Source organism: Nycticebus coucang, chromosome 12 (genome assembly GCF_027406575.1).
Source record: "Nycticebus coucang isolate mNycCou1 chromosome 12, mNycCou1.pri, whole genome shotgun sequence".
Taxonomy (NCBI): domain Eukaryota; kingdom Metazoa; phylum Chordata; class Mammalia; order Primates; family Lorisidae; genus Nycticebus; species Nycticebus coucang.
The window spans coordinates 43,778,150-43,790,666 of record NC_069791.1 but is presented as its reverse complement, the minus strand read 5'-3'; the positions used below and the strand labels follow the sequence as shown (position 1 = coordinate 43,790,666).

General features: G+C 36.0%; 1 protein-coding gene across 4 annotated transcripts in view; it reads right to left on the bottom strand.

Moving 5' to 3' along the window:
* EPS8 (epidermal growth factor receptor pathway substrate 8) overlaps positions 1–12,517 on the bottom strand; it is a 167,888-nt gene that overhangs the window by 66,144 nt on the left and 89,227 nt on the right. The gene's annotated exons all lie outside the window — the stretch shown is intronic.

Below are 12,517 nucleotides of genomic sequence, written 5' to 3'. Positions count from 1 at the left end.
CCCTTCCTTCTTGTATTTCTTCCTTCCTTCAAAGCACATTTGACAACACGAGATACTTTTTTTTTTTAAAACTGTGTTCATTTAAAGATTCTTTTTACTTTTCACAAGAAAATAAGTCTAAAAATAAATACCAGACTTTTAACTTCAGAAATCATTTTAAAATCTATGTCACAAATTGAACAAATTTCCTTTAAATAATAAGTAAAACTTCCTTACTGCTAACTGGAACGGTCTCTTCTTTCTTCTAGATGAAACACTGCTACAGTCTTACATCTATTCACTCCTGGATATTTTGTTCTTCCTGGGTTCTGTGTCACTGAACCATTCCAGATCCTGTCTTATTTTTCTGACTTTTGTCTTTTCATATAAAATTTAACTGAGAATTGGGACATAACCCAGCTTTATGATAAGACAAGGACACAGTTGCTAATAGAAGCACTAGCTACTACTGAGTGACTATCAAGTGTCAGTACTATGAAAAATACTGGTACTACCCAGGGGAGCCAGACAAGGTACCAGCTATGGACCCAACAGTCTAGCTGGTAGGAGGAGACACTTAATGAATAAACATAAAATTAAACATTGTGGTTGCTATTACAATGGGAAAATTCATCATAAGATGGGAACATGTGATAAGAGAACTTGATTCAGATTGGGAGGGCATAGAAAGCCTACCTACAGAAATGATATTCAAGACCTGGTAATTTCAAATTAATTCTTTCTCATTCTTCAGATCTCCCATTCAACTATAGTGCCCTTGAGAAAGCTTTCACTGACCTTCCTGAATGTATTAAATTCACCATCAAGACACTCTTCATACTATAAACAACTTTTTGAAGTACTTAACTGCATGCATGACTTTTCCTTTATTTAAATTAATTCCTGACTTAACTACACTATTCGCTCCAAAAAGACAGGAATTTTTGTTTGATAACTTCTGCAAGTACTAAGAAGAACGCCAGTCACAGAATAGGTGTTCATTAAATATTTATCCAAAAGAAAGAAAGAAGGAAAGTCCATGTCCTATTTTTCAAAGAGTTTACTGTATTTTTATGAAAACAAAATTAATTATTATGAAATAAACAGTAAGTAATTAAATCCCAAAAAGTATGTGGCTCTACTTTCAATCCACTGGAGGTTCAGAGAAGGAAATAGCCATGAAGACTGCCAGAAATTTTCTGAAGGGCTAGGACTTGACCTAGTTCTTACAGAACAGTTAAGAATGGTCTTCAAAGCCCTCAAGTTTAACTCATTTTCCTGCTAGTGTTGTCTGTATTTACCTGCTTCTTAAAAGTTTTTAATTTAAGAAGCAAAGAAATACATACCTGTGCTACCCTAGATAAATACTGCACTTTAAAAATTACACTTATTTATATTACACTGTATTGTTTTTATTGTTGTGTTTTCCTTCTTAAATTTATATTTAGACACAATTAGTAGTGTACTAGCAAATCAATTCTCAGGATAGAGCAAGAGGGAGGAGCTCATTTGTAGTGCTTATTTCCATAGTAGAAATACTCCCATCATGGCTGATTTCAAGTCAATGAATTAACAGTAGCTTACAAAAATTTTCAGTATTTCACAATTAGTTCTCATGAGCTTATAGGATCTAACTAGAACACATCATTGCTACATTAGAGAATTGGGGCCAGGACAGAGGCCTGGAATAGTATTATGGATCTAGAGCTAATGGGGTTAAGATACAGGCATTAACAGAAGCCTGAAATTCTAACACTATCCTTGGCACTAATTGGCCTAGGCAAGTCAAGCCTCTGTCTCAATATTCTCATCAGTGAAATAGAGATAATTGTTGATTCTGGTCTTTCTAGCTCACAGTGCCAATATAAATAAAGATCAAATAATGAGACAGACTTGCAAGTTTCTTCAGAGTTAAAAAAAAAAAAAAGGGAGAGAGAAGTGGTCTTTCAAAACAAGCTGGTTCATTCAGTATATGAATTAAACCCCCGGGGTTTGTGCTGATTTCGATCTGGTTTGCATTTTAAAACCACAGCAGCTGGTTTTAATGAAAAGTGATAGCCACAGCATCTCATCTTTTCATGTTTAATTCTTCATGACAGTAAATTCATGGTCTGTGTTTTGTTTTAAAAGAATGATCTGTTAGAATAAGAGAACATTAGGAAAGGGAATAGAAAATGTCAATTTGTTACACTGAATTTTAAATATAGAAACTTTTCTCATTTGGCAATAATAGTTTCACTTGTCACAGTTGCTCATGCGGCAGTATGGAGGTTCGCAAATATTTAAATATACCAATTACAGCACATATCTTGCAAAGTAAACAATTACAAACATTTGTCTTTTCTCCTTTAGGCTTTTAAATGACATATACAATTTACACCTATATAAACCAGATACATCATTTAAAAGAATAATCGTTACTGAAAAATTAGGGGTTTTTGCCAGAGCAAATTAAATACTAAGGAGACAAATCTCTCATCGCTTTTGAAGAAAAATGCAGTTAATTATACCAAAGTAAGTACTTAGTTATACTAAAAGTATATACTAGGGCCAGCACGGTGGCTCGTGCCTGTAATCCTAGCACTCTGGGAAGCCGAGGCAGGTAGACTGCTTGAGCTCACAGGTTCAAGATCAGCCTGAGCCAGAACAAGACCCCATCTCTTAAAAAAAATAGCCGGGCATTGTGTCGGGCGCCTGTAATCCCAGCTAACTCAAGAGGCTCAGGCAAGAGAATTGCTTGAGCCTGACCCAAGAGTTTGAGGTTGCTGTGAGGTATAACACACCAGCACTCTACCAAGGGTGACAAAGTGAGACTGTCTCAAAAAATAAAATAAAATAAATAAATAAAAGTATACACTAAAATTATCATAAAACTTCTAATGACATTTGACCGTTGAACAACGCAGATTTGAACTATGTGGGTCCACTTATACTCAGATTTTCTTCTGCCTCTGACACCCAAGACAGTAAAACTAATTCCCCTTCCTCTTCTGCTTACTTGTTGTGAAAGAAACGAGGACAAAGACCTTTATGATGATCCACTTTCACTTAATGAATGATGAATACATTTTCTCTTCCTTATGATTTGCGATTTTCTTAACAGCATTTTTTTCTCTAGCTTAACTTTATACTATAAGAATGTGGTATATGATGTATACAACATACCAAACACGTATCAATCAGTTGATTATATTGTCAGTAGGGCTTCAGGGCAACAGTAAGCTATTAGTTAAATTTTGGTAGAGTCAAAAGTTATATGTGGATTTTCAGCTGGAGGGTTCAGCACCTTAACCCCACCTTGTTCAAGGGTCATTTGTGTTTGGTTTTAAGATCATCAATTTACTTATGAAAATACTTTCAATAAGTCATAGATACCACAATTTTATTCTATTTTCTACAGAAAATAACATTCTTTGGCAATTAAAAGATTAAAAATGATAAATTTAAGATCTAAGTTAAATATACCAAAAATGTTAAACACTATACTTAAGTAAATAGAATGTATGAAAATCAATGTAAGAAATAAATGAGGCTAAAATAAGGCTATATCAGACAATTAAATTTATATTTGAAAGTTTTAAGATCCCAGAATATAAAAATAAATAAAATTCTAGATTCCCTTTTCTTTGTTCTTGCTTGCATCTGGTATCAATTTTCAAAGTGATAAATGAGTCCTGACGCCTTGTTATAAAACCACCAACTCAATCTTGCTACCACACAACTAGGAGCTTTCTGCATACTGAGCTGTCCTTCAAATGACTTGTTCTCAGAAAATTTCACAAAGTTTTTGGTTCGTTAAACTATTTATTTGGGTAGGACAAAGTATCTTGAAGTATCTATATATAAATTTCAATTTAATTTAATGTATGTCTCCCCATATAAGTTATAACCAAAAGGAAAGGGGTATTATCATTATTTAAGGTTTTAACTAAAAGGCCACTGAAATTTAATTTCTATCAATACTCCGTGACATTGTCTCCCAATGATTTTGCTTAAAACATAAATAAAATCAAATCATGTGTTTTAAGTATCTTAAACCATCACACATGCTGTCTCCTGCAATGTCTTCTAGACAACCCCCTTTTAATACCTCTTATAAATACCACCAGTAAAGATGTTAACATGTATATTTCCATGTGATTTGGTCTCATGTTAAGTAAATAAAGAGTTTTTAATATGTGACTAAACTTAGAAAACTATTAAGAACAGCTGTTGTAATGGTAATATTAATAGTGATTAAGATTATGAAGGTACCACAATAATTTCTAGGCCATATTAAGAATATAGCATTTTCTCAAGGCCAATATCAATGTTGACAAAGTATTACAATTTTATTTATTAAAAAAATTTAAGACAGGGTCTTGCTATGTTGCCCAGGCTGGTCTCAAACTCCTGACCTCAAGCAATCTTCCTGCACACCCAAAGTGCTGGGATTATGGACCATAGCGAACCACTGTGCCCAGCCTAAATAAAATAATTATATCTCTTTAAATCAACATACTGTAATTACTTAAAATAATGAACTTAGTTCCTCTTTTTATATAATTATGAGAAAATTCTTAGGCTATTTATAAGTTAGTATATAATTTTAAGAAAAGTCTATGATCAACTCAGAATGCTGTTGGCTTAACAACTGGCTGAAGAAAAATACTTATTACAAAAGAATAAAAGAACACATTAGCACTAATTATATGCTTGACATTGTGAAAGACTTCACAGGAAGGCCCAACACAGGGAAGAGCCATGTGTGCCTATTATCACTATTCTGAGCATATCCCTTCAATTCGTTTCAAATCCCTGAGTTGCTATGATGACATCATCCACAACCTGAACTACTGGATGCTATGCTTCAGATGAAAAAGTACTAATACCTCCGTTCAAAAGACTGTTCATACTCTGCTGACTTGGGAAAATATGCTAACTTCTTTTAAAAACTGCTCTTCACTGAGCTTTCACCCTACATCAGGTACCATGCTATGTATCTTCTATTCATTATCTTATTTAATCTTCACATTAATTTTTGAAGAAAGTATATTTTTTATTTTCATTTTATAGATGAAGAAATTGAGACTAGGTGCCATTTGTGCAGTATTTCAACTCCATAAAATCACATAGTGCAATGAATGACGGAACAGTAGCAGTCTGACCTGTTACATCACAGGTCGAGAACACAAAGGCGAGAGAAAATATAAAAGAAAATTCAAGGCTTCCCCACTTCATATGGCATGTTAAAACCTCATTTTATCCTTAGAACAACGTTATGAGATTATTGGCTCCATTTTGAAGTAAAATAACAGCCTCAAGGCAGTTAAGTCATTTGCCTAAGTGGTTACACGGGACCTAGTATTAGAAGTAGGAGTCAAACTCTGATCTGACCGACTTACATTCCATTTTCTTCCAGTTATACTGCTAGTTTTCCCATATAGTCTCCCAAATTTTCCATTCCTTTCACTGTGAGTGGCTCAATGATATCCTTTATTTTAGTCAACAGTGTTTCTTAAAGTATTAAAAAATGCCAGTATTTGGAAGAGAATTTGCTTTAGGGAAAGAAATATTATATCAGTAATAGTTCTACTTTTTTTGTGGAGTAGCTTTATTGCTATGTAAATATGCTGTTCTCTGAAGAATGTGGAAAAAAATACCATCAGGTCTAAAAACGCCACATATTAAAAACTACTTTTAACTATAATAGCAATATGCATTAGTTAACCTGAATGCTTTGAGTAATACCAAATTTTTCCCTGGCTAAAAATCTAAATATGCATTTGTATTTGTTAGGATTAATTTATCATAGTTGAAACATTTTCAAAAGATAAAGGAGTGTTATTTTAAACATTTCACCTTAAATAGTATGGAATACTCACACATTTGCCAGGACCACTGCATTTTTTTCCATTACAATTAATTATATATTAAAAGAAAAAAGGGAAAGCTGGAGTTTTCCAACAAAATAAAAATATGTTATGAAAGGGAATAAAGTTTAGAGACAAAATAAATTTTCTCAATCTCTACTACTGGCTTCCTCAACTCCAATTTTGGCTAGTTGGGTGTGGGGAGAAGTGGTGGTCAGACTAGATCTTGAAGTAAGGTTTTCAGTAAGTTTCACAAAGGACGTGAGGAATTTTCACGAAGTCTCTATATATTTGTTTTCTGTATGAGTTTTCCTTTTCACATATGCCTTGCTCATAGAGGCTCAAACCTGTTATCAGAAAGTGTACATCTCCCTGATCGTATTGGTTCCATAATTAACAGTGGACTTACGTACAGCTGTACAGAATGACTACTACAACAAATTGACTTTCAAAGGAGAATGTACCTTATCACTGATAGTTTTTGACTGAACAGCGTCCTATGATGAAACCAGTCAGGAAAAGCAGGTCGGGTGCCTGCTCATCACCACTGGCACCACCCTTCAAGAGACTGCCATTTACTTCAGAACATGCAATGGGGTCCAATTAAAACGGCAGCTAAATTCTGGAGGGGGGTTTAAATAAAATTTTTGAATCACTTTACATTTACAGAAAAGTAGGGAGACAGTAAAGTTCCCATTTCTTTAACATCTTACATTAGTATGGTGTTTTGAAACAATTAATGAACCAATAATATTTCGTTATTAACAGAAGTCAATACTTTATTCCAAGTTCCTTGGTTTTTACCTCATGTCTTTTTCTGTCCCAGGATCCTACCCACAAGTAACACATTACACTTAGTTCTCACGTCTCACTAGGCTCCTTCACACTGGGACCAGTCCTCTGACGCTCCAGGCTTTTAATGATGGTATAGCTTCCTAGAGCTGCCTTAACAAATTATCATAAACTGTGCTGCTTAAAAGAACAGAAGTTTATTCTCTCACAATTCTAGAAGTTAGAAGTCTGAAATCAAAGTATCCAAAGGGCTAGGCTCTCTGTGAAGGCTCTGGGAGAAGTCCTTCCTTGCCTCCTCTGGCAATCCTTGACATTCCTTATCCATCTTCACCTTGCCTTCTGTGCCTGTGTACCTGCTCCCAAACTTCCTCCTTCTTTTAAGGATGCCAGTCACTGGATTGGGGTTTATTGCAATGCAGTATGACCTCATCTTAATTACACCTGCAAAGTCTCTATTCAAATGAGGTTACACACATAGGAACAGGGGTCGGGGTGGGGCATGTGAGCATATCTTTTAAGGGATCACAGTTCAACCCAGGACAATGATACTGACATTTAGTAATATTCTGTTATTCTGCAGCAGTCCCTCAAGTGGGGTTTAGCTGATATTTTTCTCATGACTAGCCTAGAGTTAGAGATCTGGGGAAGGAAGATCAGAGAGGTAACACGTCATTCTTATACAGCATCTCAAGAGCACACGCTATTAGAATGATTTATCCTTGTTTATGCTAACCTCAATCCCTGACTGGGAAAGTATCTGTCAGGCTTCCCCACTATAAAGTGACTTCCCCCACTTACAGCACACAGTACTCTTTGGAAGGAAGTCACTATGTTCAGCAAAGGATAGAGAGTTATACCCTACCTCCTCAGGGAAAAAGTACCTGCATGAATTATTTGGAATTCTTCTGTATGACATAATTGTCTATTCTCCCCTATTTATTTACCTCTTGTATTTTTTTATTAAACCAAATGATAGAAAAGCAAAACAGAAGGGCTCAGATTCATAGACTAGAAACTCATGATTAATTTTTCCCTATAAACTCCTTTCTCAGGAGATTCAGATAAGAACTGAGCTATGCTTCAGTTAAGTGCTGGGAATAGAATACAGCTTAAAAAAAAAAAAGAGGCAAGAGAAAGGACATGAAAGAGATCCTGGGCTAACATGAACACAATATAATCAGAATGTTAAAAAATAAACATCAAGTGAAATTCTTTGTACCCTCTAAGTCAGTTACATTTCGATGAATAAATCATTTCTATTTGGCCTTTAAAAAAAAAATAAACATCATCTAGGAAGTTCAAGTTTTCCCAGAAGCAAAAAGTTGTTGGATGTTGGGTATAAAATTCCCAGAAGAGAAAGAATATTCGCTGTGGATATTTTCTCCCAGGATAAGAATAAAACTGGACTTTTTTCTGTGAATTCAGTTCTCAACTGAAAACATTTCAGTAAACATTTTAGAATGAGAAGAAATCCAGCCCATCCCACCAACTTTTTTTTTTCCCCAAATCTCTACTTTTTGTAAATCAGCCTTGAGGGCTAGTATTCACTGATATGCTATGAACCTTAGAAGGTTCCTAAATTAAATTTCATGTCATTGAGTGACATGACAGGCAACAAAAAAGCCACTGAGAAAATTAGGACCAATTATGATATATTTTCAAAGCTAAATATCTTTTTTCTATGATAGCACCATCTGCTAAATAAGGATAATTCAATATATTTTACAAAGGCAAATGTCAGGCTACCAGGGCCTGACATAATCTAGGAAGACAGAAAAACGTCCTCTAAAACCATCAACCATCTCTTATTTTTTTTTTTTTTTTTTTGCAATTTTTGGCCAGGGCTGGATTTGAACCCACCACCTCCAGTATATGGGGCTGGCACTCTACTCCTTTGAGCCACAGGCACCGCCCTCAATCACCTCTTATTTTAAGGTTTTTATTTTTAATTGACAACTACTAATTATACATATTTATAGGGTACAATGTGATGTTTTGATAAATGCATACATTACGGAATGATCAAATCAGGCTAATTAGCATATCACCTCAAATATTTAGCTTATTTTTGTGGTCAAAATGTTTAAAATTCTATCTGTTAGCTATCTTAAATATGCAATGTATTATAAACTATAGTCACCGTGATGTCCAATAGATCACCAGAACTTTTCCTCCTGCCTGATGGAAACTTTATGCCCAATCTTAAGAGAAATAAGCCAGGCACAGGGAAACAATTACCACATGATCTTACTTACATTGCGGAACCTAAAAAAAAAAAAAAAAAATTGAACTCCTGGAAATTGAGTGTTGAATGGTGATTAGCAAAGGCCAGGTGTGGGTTATGGGAGGTCCGAGGAAAGAAGAAACGTTGGTTAAATTTTTTTTCTTTTTTTTGCAGTTTTTGGCCAGAGCTGGGTTTGAACCCACCACCTCTGGCATATGGGGCCGGCGCCCTACCCCTTTGAGCCACAGGTGCCGCCCGAGTTAAACTATTCTTAATGAGATTGAAACTCCTGAATTCAAATTTCAGTCTGATGTATTAAATGGGCTCTAAAAATAGTAAATCATAAAACATCACAGGTACAGTTAGAAGAGTTCTAACCCACAGATGAGATATAACATTTTAATATTTAACCACCCTGTCACCACATGATTACCTTCCTCTGTGTTACCTAGAGCAAAGGACGTCAATGGTAAACAAAGTACTGCAGGTGATTCACTCTGCATTTTCAGCACAGCTCCTTAAGAGGATCAATGTTTCATAAAATGTATACTTTTTTTTATACATGCCTGCAACCTATACGGTAGGAAGTGCCACCTTTAGGCAGCTGCCGCACTGAACTCATCCCCTGTTTCTAAGTCATAAATTTATCTTCCCCAAGGTTACTGAAAGTAAAAACTTAATTGTTAAACCACATGGGGATTTCTAAAAAACAATGGAATTGTATTTTTAAAAAGGTTAAATAAAGCTCTCTAGTATATTATAAATGCACATGCTTACACTCCCCTAAAGTACTTAAAGATTTTACAAGAAAATGCTATTTCTTATCTCAACTTGATCTCTCCTGCCTGACAGACTACTCAAACGTTATTTTGATAACACAGAGGTATCACATCTTATCAAGGATTACTATTTCAATTTGTCTATTCTGTTTAGCAATCCATGGTTTTATAGATTCAATTGCCAGCATAATGATCGTACGAGAGCAGGTATTTGCTCTAAGAAAATATTTTATGTATTTCTTTAGGTATCAGAGTACATCAAGTTCAACATGTACCAGTTTGTAAGTCTCTAGAAAGTTCATGACTAAGCTGATACTGTGAAACTCTCAAATCCTTCTCAACTGCTCCTTATCCCTGTTATTCTATGCTTCTTAACATTTTGTTCACAAAGATAAAAATGCACTCCTTTCAAACTGTTTCTCTTTTATCTTCAAGAATGGAGGCAGCAGTCCTAATGCATTGTAGGAAGTGGCACAACAGAGAGTTATCAAAATCAAACGACAGAATGAAGTCCAGTAACTGTCCGCACGTGACCAAATACAAAAAACATCCCAGATTGTCAGTAGGTGTTGCTACAAAGAGAACAAATCTCCAGCATCTCATCCACTCACAGAAAACCCAGGACTAACAAACTTCCCTTGAAAACTTTCCTATCTTATGAAAAAATTTTAGAGGAAAAAAACAAAGGATCTTTGAGAAAAGAGCACATTATAGTCAAGAACAGCAAAGTATCAAGTCCACGGGGAAATAGATTAGGGATTATCTAGAGAACAAAATCACTCTCAAAGAAGGACTGAACTAAAGAAAGCAAGATAAAGACTTTTAGAAATGTACAGTATAGTCAGGGAGAGACATCGAAGGGATCACGTATAGCACAACGTGACAAGCAGAGAGAGGGCCAGTATGTAAGGTGAGCCCCTGGGGCTGGAAGGGGAGGGCATTCCATCAGCCTGTGGGGCAGGAGCTGAGAAAGCCAGAAGAGAAAAGGGAAGAGCAAACTCAAGATAGGGCTTTGTACACTCAGGAAAGCACCCGTAGTTCGGAATTATTCAAGAGTGACGTACAGGGTAGGAAGTAATGATGGACAAAGCTGGACATGAAGTGAGAATCTGTATCACAAAGGGATAATTCTACCATTATTCTACCACCTTTCTCTTTTAGGGGCACCCTTCCAGACCCCCCATTTTCCTGCTCTGCCCTGAAACAATTACTGTCTTCATCTCCCAGGCTCGTGCACAACTTTCATCACGGGACCCCAATTTACCATCAGCCCGTGCACCCCTTTCATCCTTCTCCTCTCTGGAGCCCTTGCTTCCTGGATCCTGTGTCTCTCCTTCATGATTTTATTTTTTTTTTTATTTTGGTAGGATACATACTTCAGGAACTTTCTAAGAAGGATTATAAAAAAGGCAAATTTTGAAAGCCATACATGACTAAAATGTATCTACCTTTACGCGCGATCAAAAGCTTGTCTGGTTTTCAACTTGTAAATCAGAAGGTGTTTTTGCTGCAGAATTCTAGGGCCATTGCCCTTTCTGTCTTCAATGCCGCTGCTGAATGTCAGAAACCATTCTGATTCTACACATTATGATATGGTGTGTTTTTTTTTTAATTCAACATACTAAACTCAATAGGCCTTTCAAACTTGAAAATCATTATTCTTTCATTGTTGCTTTGATAGTTTCCTCATTACATCTTTTTTCTATGAAATTCAATTGCTCAGAGGAGGACTTCTTGGACTAAGTTACTACCTTTCTTGGGTTTTTCTCTTGTACTTTTCATTCGTGTCCTACTTTCTGGGTGGCCTCCTCCATTTTATCTTCAAAAATTATTTTGTGTTTATTTTTTCTATCAACTTGCAATTTCTAGGAGTGCATTTTTGTGCCCTAAATGTTCCTTTGTTTTTAATAACTGGTCTTATTTTCTGATTGCAGTATATATATTCTGATCTTTCTGAGAATATCAATGAAACTATTTCAAACTTTTCTTCTTCCTTGATTATCTCTTATTTCTGCCAGTTTCCTTGTTTTCATCAGGCTTGTTTTGGTTTCTGAATCCTTCAAATGTCTGGTGATCATTAGTCACTACTCATATTGAAAATGAAGCACCATAAAGCTGATAAGAAAGTCCGTGGAAGCTGGGTGAGGCCTGTGAACACGTTCCCCCCACTGAAGAACAGTCCTGCTGGGAGACTCCTACCTTAAGCATACATAGCTCTGACTAATCAGCTTTTCCAAAGAGGCATCCTCCCATTTCACACCTGGAGAATATAAAGCTGATGGCCAAAATTTTGTCAATAGGTGACAAAACTGAGCTGGAGGTTTCTCACTGTTTAGTAAGCATTTCTCCTAATCTTCCACTCTCCAGTGCCTTGGCACCCTAAGTGAAAGAGTTCTCTGTTCACATCCTCCACAGAATAAACTACCAGTCCTGTGTGGCGCCTGTGGCTCAAAGGAGTAGGGTCCCCGCCGACAAGGTGGTGGGTTCAAGCCCAGCCCCGCTCAAAAACTGCAAAAGAAAAAAAAAAAAAAGTCCTACTGGAGGATGAGGAGGCATGGGGATCTAAGTTCACTTTAAACACCCCATCCCTGCTCCTCCTGTTTTCAGCCTCACCCTCTTTGTTGATTCTCTCAGAGATTCTGAAGTGGAAATCAGGTTGCTTCTCAGTCTCTCATTGGCAGCTTAGGTTTCAGCTTCCCGGGACTTCCAGGTTAGTCACAATTACCCACAGGCCTTCCAAAGTCCCTTTGTCTAACTGGGTTGCTACATTTTTAAAATCCTTTTACTATAGTTTTATTTAGAGAAAGTGAAACGTGATGTATATGCTTCCTCTGCCATTTTTCTGTAGCATATTTCGATTATCTAAACATTAACAAGTATTTGTTAATCCA